At 40.3% G+C, this 9448-nt stretch overlaps 1 protein-coding gene across 7 annotated transcripts in view; it reads right to left on the minus strand.

Moving 5' to 3' along the window:
• The window catches only part of erbin (erbb2 interacting protein), a 51570-nt gene extending 42263 nt beyond the window's left edge, over positions 1-9307 (minus strand). For 3 of the 7 annotated variants that reach the window (XM_058057298.1, XM_058057301.1, XM_058057297.1), the window contains exon 1: positions 8693-9305. The gene's annotated coding sequence lies outside the window, so the exon portion shown is untranslated. Of the gene's footprint in view, positions 1-8692 lie in introns of all 7 variants that reach the window. The other 4 variants (XR_009120246.1, XR_009120247.1, XM_058057300.1 and 1 more) reach the window with 4 other exon arrangements.
• Between the last annotated feature and the right edge of the window lie 141 nt (positions 9308-9448).

Here is a 9448-nt window from a genome sequence, read left to right on the forward strand (position 1 = left end):
GTAAATAATGAATATTAGCCGGCGACATGTCATCTGTGTACAAGGTCGAGAGGGAAATGTGGTCTAATGATGGGTTTTGTGTGAAAGTGAAAACTAAACACATTATCGATGACTCATACATTCAGCATTGGCGCTTTTCTAAAAACAGGAAAACTCTCATTCACATCAGGGTTTCCATACATCCATGGATCTATAGCAGGGCCGCCACAACACACAGAAACACACACACACACACACACACACACACTTTGCACTAGGGCTGGGCGATATGGACCAAAACTCATATCCTAATAGCTTTAGGTTCAATATCAATATACGATATATATCTCGATATTTTGGTCAAAACCAAATATCAGGGCTCTACATTAAAAACCAAAATGACTTGCCCATAGGGAATCCTTAAGGTGAGAACTACTTGCCCGAACTTGCCCCATGTAAAATGAAAAGACTGCCATAATGATATCATCTCATTTTTTGTGGCATCACATGAGAATCTCAAATAAATAAAATAATAAATAATACCTTACACATGGTAGTCGTAGTAAGCAGTGATATTTATAAGTTGTGCACCACAATGAAACATTATTGAATAGACACATTTGTGTACTAGTAAAGTGTTTTTAATCCAGAAAAAAATGCTCAATGGTCAAACAATAATTTGTGAAGCAAAGGTGAGAAAAATCCACAGAGAAACGGAAACGCTAGATTTTGTAGCTTGTGCAAAATCAGCACTTGGTATTGGATCTAATGGGTGGTGTTTCATTGTGACCACTTCAAATTGTCACAGCAATGTGATTCACTCACCTGTGCCATCATTTGATTGGCTGCCGCTAATAAAATACTTGTTTAGGAGGCACTGCTTCATCACTTTTTGCTGTTTCCTTCAGAATTAGACGATGTTGGCAGCGCCGCCATGACGGATGTTTTCGTAGTCAAACGATCGCTGATTGGTTGATCGCGAACAACGGGTGTGGGTAAAACGCGGACTGTGGATTACGGACCGCGGTCTAAATAAATGATTCTGATTGGTCCATTGCAAGGATTGGTTTGCAAATTACCACCGGAATTACGTAGTCCGTGTTTTACCAACACCCAACAAGAACCGCTGTAAAAAAAAAAACTCTTGGCAGTACGGCATGCTAAAGTGTACTTGCCCGACGGGAATATCACTGATTAGATTTACTTGCCCGAATTTTGTTTTAACTTGCCCCGGGCCATCGGTACATCGTTATTGTCGAGCCCTGAATATGCATGCAAAGTTTTATGAAAATGTAAATAATAGTAATAATAATAGAAAAATAGCAGCTGAAATAAAATAGTATATTATCTTTAAATATGTAAAGAAAAAGTTAAATATATGTCAATCTTCAGTGAAATCATACTGTAGTCTCTCTGCAGCCGGGTTAGTGCCGTTAGCGCTTCCATCTCACGTTCCCCATGACGACAGACGGTGGACATGTTTGATACCGTCTTTATCCAGCAGCCTTTATACAGTCTTTTTTGCCATTCACTCCCACTATGCAGCCTCTCCTCCTCATGTCACCGTGAGGATTCACGGTCGCTCCGTGTAGCGAAGGGGTGCTCAAAGTTAACTTTTGCTCCCAAGTGTAAACAACAAAGGAAGCGCCAACCTACAAACGTAACAAGATGAACATCCATAGCTGTACACTTTAAGGTGTCGACCTGACACAAAAAACAATAAGAAAGTAATAAATAAAACACTGAAAACGCAGCAGAAGATACTGAGTTGCCATAACTAGCTTGCACTCGGGGGGCGCAATCTTGAAACATGAGCTCCTCTGCATCAAACCCAGTCTATATAGATATGAATGATATGCTTGTTTTAGATATCATGCTTAAAAGAAATATCGATAATTGTAAAATATCAATATACGTATTACAGAGCCCTACTTTGTATGACTAACCCTCCCTCACATTCATAATACAGTCGTCACTCGTTCATAGCAGTTAATTGGTTCCAGACTCAACCACAATAAATACAATTCTGCAATATAGGAATCAATGTTAAGAAATTGAATATTTTTGCAGTTAAGAGCATAAAAATGTTTTGACTTCGCCAAACGCTATCTAACATTATTAGAGGCCTTCTAAAAAGAAAATAACACCTGTATTCACTTTTGTACTCCTGTTATTTATTTCCTAATTCATATGCTGCAGGCCCTTGTCTTACCCCTTATGCCACATGAGCCTGTTAATTGTACGTTGTATATTAAAGTCGCTTGCTAGAGAGGGGAATCGACATGACCAGCCAATCACAGGGCACATATAGACAAACAACCATTCACCCTCACATTCATACCTATGGACAATTTGGAGTCACCAATTAACCTAGCATGTTTTTGGAATGTGGGAGGAAACCGGAGTACCCGGAGAAAACCCACTCATGCACGGGGGGAACATGCAAACTCCACACAGAGATGCACAAGGGGGGAATCAAACCCGGGTCTCCTAGCTGTATGACCTGTGTCCACCGTGCAGCCTAATTATTAGTACATATAAATAATTAAAAGAATAAGGATCACGTCCACACATACACATATAGCTGAATAATAAGCAATACATATAGCAACTTCTGGTCAAATGATCCAATCAAATTCATATCATTTAGATGAGTGAACAGACACAGATAGAGATAGAGATAGTGGTGTACTCGCTCATCCGTACACCTTACTTTATGGAAGGAAAGGAGGTGTATCATGAACAATTGAATTCTCTCATCTTCTGCCTATGTCACAGCCAGCAAGCAGTGTAGGATGATACCGTCATGTCCCATTTCTTCCCCTAGGCCAGGGGTCTCAAACTCAATTTACCTGGGGGCCACCGGAGAGAGGTTCTGGGTGAAGCCGGGCCGCATCAGGTTTTCAAAACCCAAAACACATTTATTAAAAACTGGAAAAAAAATCAATAAAAAAATCTTCAATGCTTTTGCTTCTGCTATACCCTACACTTTTTCAGTACTTTGGTTCCGGTTTTCCACACCAAAATATCTGATAAAACATTCAACTGTTCTCAAATATCTTGTTTTTTATTTTTCTATACACAAAATAAGATAAAAAAGTAAGAATAAAGACAATAAATCAATCAATCAGTAATAAATAAGTAAAATAATAAAACAGCAAATAAGAAAAACATAAGAAACCACATACAGTTGGTAGAGAAATTATTTTTTTCAGATTCAAATGTACAGTATTAACAGTTATTTAACCTTTAACATGAACATTAATGAAACTTTTTAATTTTACCCAATTAGCAAGTTAGCATCGCACTCAGTTCCATCTGGGAGCAGCGTCGTAACTTTAACATGTTTGATGAGATGCTTTATCTTGACGTGTATTTTCCGTTTTATTCCAAATCATTTCCTGCATTTATTTGTACCCAGCGTCATAAGCCTTATAAAGCAAAACAGGTCGGGGTAACAGGGTAGGGTAACAGTATGGGCGGAGCAAAATCATGTTAATTGCGCCCGGTGTGCACACAGCTTTAAGCTGTCATTTTGACATTAAACTTTGGTATCAAGGTAGGGGCCTCAAACTAGTGTCTCGCAAGTTTGAGACCCCTGCCCTAGGCTATAGGTTTGAATTCATGCCTTAATTTCTGAAAAAAAGCGACATAGCAAGGAAAGACCGGATCATGTTTTCTGTCTGAGCTAAAGGGCATCATGACGCGGCACTTCAGCTGCAGTAAGTGCAAACAAAAAATGAAACATGTATCAGGGAAGTTAAGACACAACAACGAACGACCTTTCTATGTGGGTAACGACACCTAAGCGCTAACAAACACCTAACTTAACTTTCATTTGCAGATTACCTGCAAGGCACGCTAGTGCTTATATCTCGTTAATACTATGTGACCCTCACTGGAATGCATTTTGTACACGCTTGTCCTCCTCATAGTGAAAAATGAAAGGATGCAAGGGTAACATGCTAAGAGGTTATATGCTTCTTTTAAACTTCTTTTGTCAGCAACCATCTGCAACAGGGTTTTGAACCTTTTTTTGAGCCACAGTATTTTTTTTTTTACATTGAAAAAATTTTGTGGCACACCAGTAATAAAAATGTTACAAAATGACACTCTGTACAGTATATTTAATTACAATATTATCTCTCTATTTATTTACACTCACTCAGCAATGAGATGAACACAAAGCTGATATCCTGGCAGGATAATAGAAGAATAGAAGAATGATTAAAAAAAGTAATTTTTTAAAAAGTGATATAAGTGATATAAAGATATAAAGTGATATAAAGAAAAATATTTTTACGGAAAAAAAAACAACAGCAAAAACAGATGTACCTACTAATAAATACACTTTTTACCTACATCACCTATATCAAAGCGGAGATGCATTTTTTTCTCTAAATATCCTTTCAAGATATCAAAGTGGCCCTTTCGTTATCCTTTCAATTTTCATCATGTGGAAAAAGTTTGGCCACTGCTGGCCTCATCGGTTACTCAATTCATATAAACAACAAGCTTCGGATTAATCAACCAAGAAAATAATTGTTCGTTGCAGTGAAAACCACATATGTGCTAGGGCTGGAAGATATATTGATATTTTTAAAATAGCAATATTTATTTTGAGCTAAATATTTAAAAGAAGCATATCGTTCATTGGCGGCACGGCGGTCGGCGGTCACATGCGTGGGTTTTCTCCGGGTACTCCGGTTTCCTCCCACATTCCAAAAACATGCTAGGTTAATTGGCCACTCCAAATTGTCCATAGGTATGAATGTGAGTGTGAATGGTTGTTTGTCTATATGTGCCCTGTGATTGGCTGGCGACCAGTCCAGGGTGTACCCCGCCTCACGCCCGAAGACAGCTGGGATAGGCTCCAGCACCCCCGCGACCGTCGTGAGGAAAAAGCGGTAGAAAATGAATGAATGAATATCGTTCATTTGGATGTAGAGTGGATTTGATGCGGAGGTCTCATGTTTCAAGAGTGTAAGCTAGTTATGGCAGCTCTGTGTCTTCTGCAGCGTTTTTAGTGTTTAATAGTGCTTTATTTATTACTTTCTTATTGTTTTTGTGCCATAGTGACCCCTTAAGCAAGTGTGCAGCTATGGATGTTAGTAGCTTGCCTCTTCCTCCATTGTTTACATTCGGGAACAGCTGTTCGCTTCGAGCACCCCTTCACTACAGTGAACGATAGGAAATACGGATGAGGAGAGGCTGCATAGCGGGAGTGAACAACAAAAAAGACGATACAAAGGTTGCTGTATAAAGATGGTATCAAACATTTTTACCATCTGTCATCATGGGGAACGCGAGATGGAAGCGCTAACGGTGCTAACCCGGCTGCAGATAGACTACCGTGAGTGCAGCATGATTACACTGAAGATTGAATTATATTTCATTTTTGATAGTTATTTGCAAAATGAATATTTATATTTATTATAAAACTGTATATTCTGGATTATAAGTCGCTCTGCAGTATAAATCGCACAATGGCAAAAATGCATAATTAGGTAGAAAAAAAACATACATAAGTCGCACTGGAGTATAAGTCGCTGCCGACATTATATCCTCTTGGAAGGCAAGTTCCAACCTATGGGAAAAAGTGCAACTTATAGTCCAGAAAATATGGAACCATTTTACTTCAGTGGCTATTTTTCTATAAGATCGTTTACATTTTAATAAAACTGCACACGTATTTGGCTTTGACTTTTGTCTAACCTCATAAAAAAAGGGATATATATCGTATATTGATATTCAACCTAAATATATTGGGATATGAGTTTTAGCCCTAATACGTGCTAACCCAAAGATGCCGCATTGGCTAAAGCCTGAAATATGCTGCTTGACATGCACCTCCACCTCATTTCCGGTTCCTCAGTGCCTCCATAACAAAAGGAACAGTTCAGCAAGTTGAGAAAGTTCCAGGTTTGTAAACTATGTGGATCATGGTTGTGGCGGGTGTTCTGTTTACCACTACACCGGAAGCTAAACAGCTAGTCATGGGGAAACAAGTGTGGTGGTTTCTCGGGAAAAAACACTGCCCCTCATGTTCTGGTGGGGGATTGCACATCAAGCACTCATCCCCTTCCAAAGAGCAATAAATGAATGAAGAGATTCAGCCTTTAGTCAACATTCTCATACGCCTCCTGCTTTGACTGTCTTGGGCTGGGACGACACAGGTGGTCGTTACAGTAGGAAGCCTTTGGTGCAAAGAACTTTTATCTGGCGTTGGAGATAAGCTGTGTCGTAAAGCATCAAACAGGAGACCAGGCAGATAAGTCAAGTGGCCTCTAAAAAGCAGCAGGACTCTTGTAACAAGGTGATTTAGTTTCCATGAGTATGATAGTGTTTTGTGTATACAGCAGTGGCAGACCACCACAAATAGCTTTGGCGCTACCTGTCTGGCCTCGCTCATAATCACATTATAATACAGCTTATTAAAATGTAGCTTGTTGTTCCAATTACATACAGTAGATGGCGTCTTATTGCTGCTTCTCAACGCACCTGGTTTTCCAGAGAAAAAGATGTAGCACAGGGGTGGACTGGTTGCAGCTGGATTACCCAGCATGCCTTGCGGGCATTTGGAAATAACAGTTTTAAGTTAGACGCACTGTTTGGGGCTTAGTTGATCACCCAGTTAGTAGTAGTATGATGTGTTAAATTGCTGTGGTTGTGTTGCGTTTTTGTTTTGTTGCACCGGGAGCAAGTATGTTCTGTTTGATGCCCTCCACCAAATTTTTTAACCCAGTGTGGCCCAGGAGTCAAAAGGTTTGCCCACCTCTGATGAAGGAGAAGGAACAATAGCCACGTATACATGGACCCAAATATTCCAATTGCATAAACAGAAATGTAACCTTTGTATACACCTCATTCCGAATGAAAAGTGCCAATCCGAATGAACATATGATGGGATTCCCAGGGGTGGAATATTCCTTTCCCCAATCCCATTGAGGTATCTTGTACCCGCTCAAACGGAAAGTTGTCAGGGTGCGTTCTTCTTCATGGTGTTTTTCTTCTTCTGTTGTTTATTGGCGGTTGGCAAGCAGCTTTCGGTGTGCATTACCGCCATCTGTGGAACAGAATCTAAACCCTTCTATACTTTATTCATAAAAAGAAAAAAAATATATATATAAAACATGTCCCCAGTTTAATTATAAAATATTAGCAAGATTGAATTTGATCTTTTCCTGTTTAAATTTATCCCGGGTGCGTTCTTTCAGCACATGCTCAGATATGACGTAACACGCAGCTCCTGATGTTCTTTGATTTTAAAAAATGGAGGCGAGCAATCGGCACTGGACTGCTGCGGAAAGTTTGTTTTTGATCCAAACTAAATTTCAAGAATGAACCAACGAAAAACTGGCAATATGGAGTTATTCCAACAAGTGAAAGAAAAACTCGGGGAAGTCTGTATCACGTGATGTTGATGTTTAAGTTTTACTGGGCATGCCCCATTGACTATTCTGTTTGATTATAGCGGCGCATGTAGACAAGAGATTGGAATATTCCTTTCCATGTATACGATGTTTTCGGAAGTCATTCGGAAAGATTCCATTCGGAAAGAGGAAAAACTCATGTAAACATGGCTAGTGTTGTCAATTTAGAAACTTCGTTATTGAAATTCATTGAAATATATTCTTTCAATACATTTATTATATTATTTATATTCCTGTCAGTATACATTCCATTTATCGTGTGACATCTTATGACACTGCACAACCCGCCCTTCCTTCTGTTAACTGTCCATGTATGGTTTTATAACCTTCTAATCTATGTTGTAAATATCCACCTTATATGACTATCACAGTTGTAAATACACACTTTGCAATAAAAAAAAACTTTTTTTCAGGTTTTTTGCTCGCTTTTTGTGTTTGACACACACACCACGGCCAATTATGCAAAATAGGTGATGGCATGAAGCAAACATCAGAACGGAGGAGGGTTCTTCTCACATAGAACATTCCTGTCATGTTTGTGGACCATGTAGGCACGCCGGTCGGGGGTTAATTCAACCGGGTCAACTTTGGATCTGGACACGGCAAAAGGACCCGAGCCGCATGCGTCAACATGTCGACAGCATGCCTGTCACAGCCGGTGTTTATTTGCATGCAAGAGGAGGGGTGGGGGGGCAACCATCACGCCACACTGTCAGAATCACACAAACATCCACGGAGGTCCAATTATGGGGAATGTTTGCCTCCCCCGGCCAAATAGCTAACAAGTTACCAAACATGGACGCTACAGATTAGCCCGGCGTTCATGACCAGTCTTAAACGGATTAAATGACATCCGTTAATCTAGTGAAAATGAAAACCTTCATTAATCCCGCACAAGGGGGGAGAAGGTGGCCCATAACAAAAGATGCCCCGGCTGCTGTGTGCTGAGGACCGGCCCTGGAAGTGAAACGGGTCCAGAAAGATGTTTTATTTGTTTATCTTGCGGCACTGTTGTTCAGTTTACGCAGAGCAAGTCAAGCAAGGTTGGCAGTTGCCAAGTACAGACGGTGACTAACACACGTTCAAGTCACCAACGGCATTACAAACTTCACGAAAAGACAGAAACTTATTCCATAAAAAGAGAGACTTAATGCCGACTTGAACGTGAAAACATCAGGAAGGCACGAGCTAGGCTACGGCTGGCCAAGTTAGCATCGTTAGCATTCCATTAGGGGGCCCCACAAATATAAAAATACACGATAAGATTTAGAAAAACTCACCTAGATCTTCCGTAACGTGACTTTGTCCACGGTCCAGGCGAGACGATCCCAGTCAAACTTTAAGCGGACAGGTGGACATTAGTCCGCTGAGAAGAGGCGACTGCGAACGATTTTAGCTAAGCTAGCAGCTAGCTAATCTAGCCCACTCAAAAGAACGACTAAAGATTATCAAAATGTTTCATTTTTCCGAAGAAAAGCGCTACAAAAGTGGCTCAAGTCACATTAACACGTTAAAGTAATCTTAAAATAAAACAACTTAAACGAAGACAGTGGTTAAATTGTCCCTGCTGGTGAACACTTAATGGCAGAGAAGTAAAAAAAAATCCAAAATGTCCTCAGTGAGGAACTACAAAAGATCTTCTACCGACTGGAAGCTTGTCGTCCAAAAAGAACCTCGTCCAGAGTTTTCCTCTCATAAATTCCTCCACGCCTCGGTTCATTTGTCTTTAACGTGCGGGGACATCGAACAGGTCCTGCCGCAGCCTTGATTCTCTGACCAGCCCTCGTCAGCTCGCCCCCACCGAGAAGACTGCCTCCTCTGCCGGACACCCTCTAGCCAAGAGCCCGCCTCTGTCTGGAGGTCTGCTCGCTTCATCCGCCTGGAAACTATTGGATTTTATTGCAGTGCATGTATGCAAAATAAAAATGCAAAACACTGCTGAGCAACAAACACACGGAAATAAGTTAATAAGAATCATAAAGCTATCATCATGTCCGCCGATGTGTAACTTTACATTTTTTTTCAATCAGCAATGT

Source organism: Doryrhamphus excisus, chromosome 19, assembly GCF_030265055.1.
Source record: "Doryrhamphus excisus isolate RoL2022-K1 chromosome 19, RoL_Dexc_1.0, whole genome shotgun sequence".
NCBI classification, from domain to species: Eukaryota; Metazoa; Chordata; class Actinopteri; order Syngnathiformes; family Syngnathidae; genus Doryrhamphus; species Doryrhamphus excisus.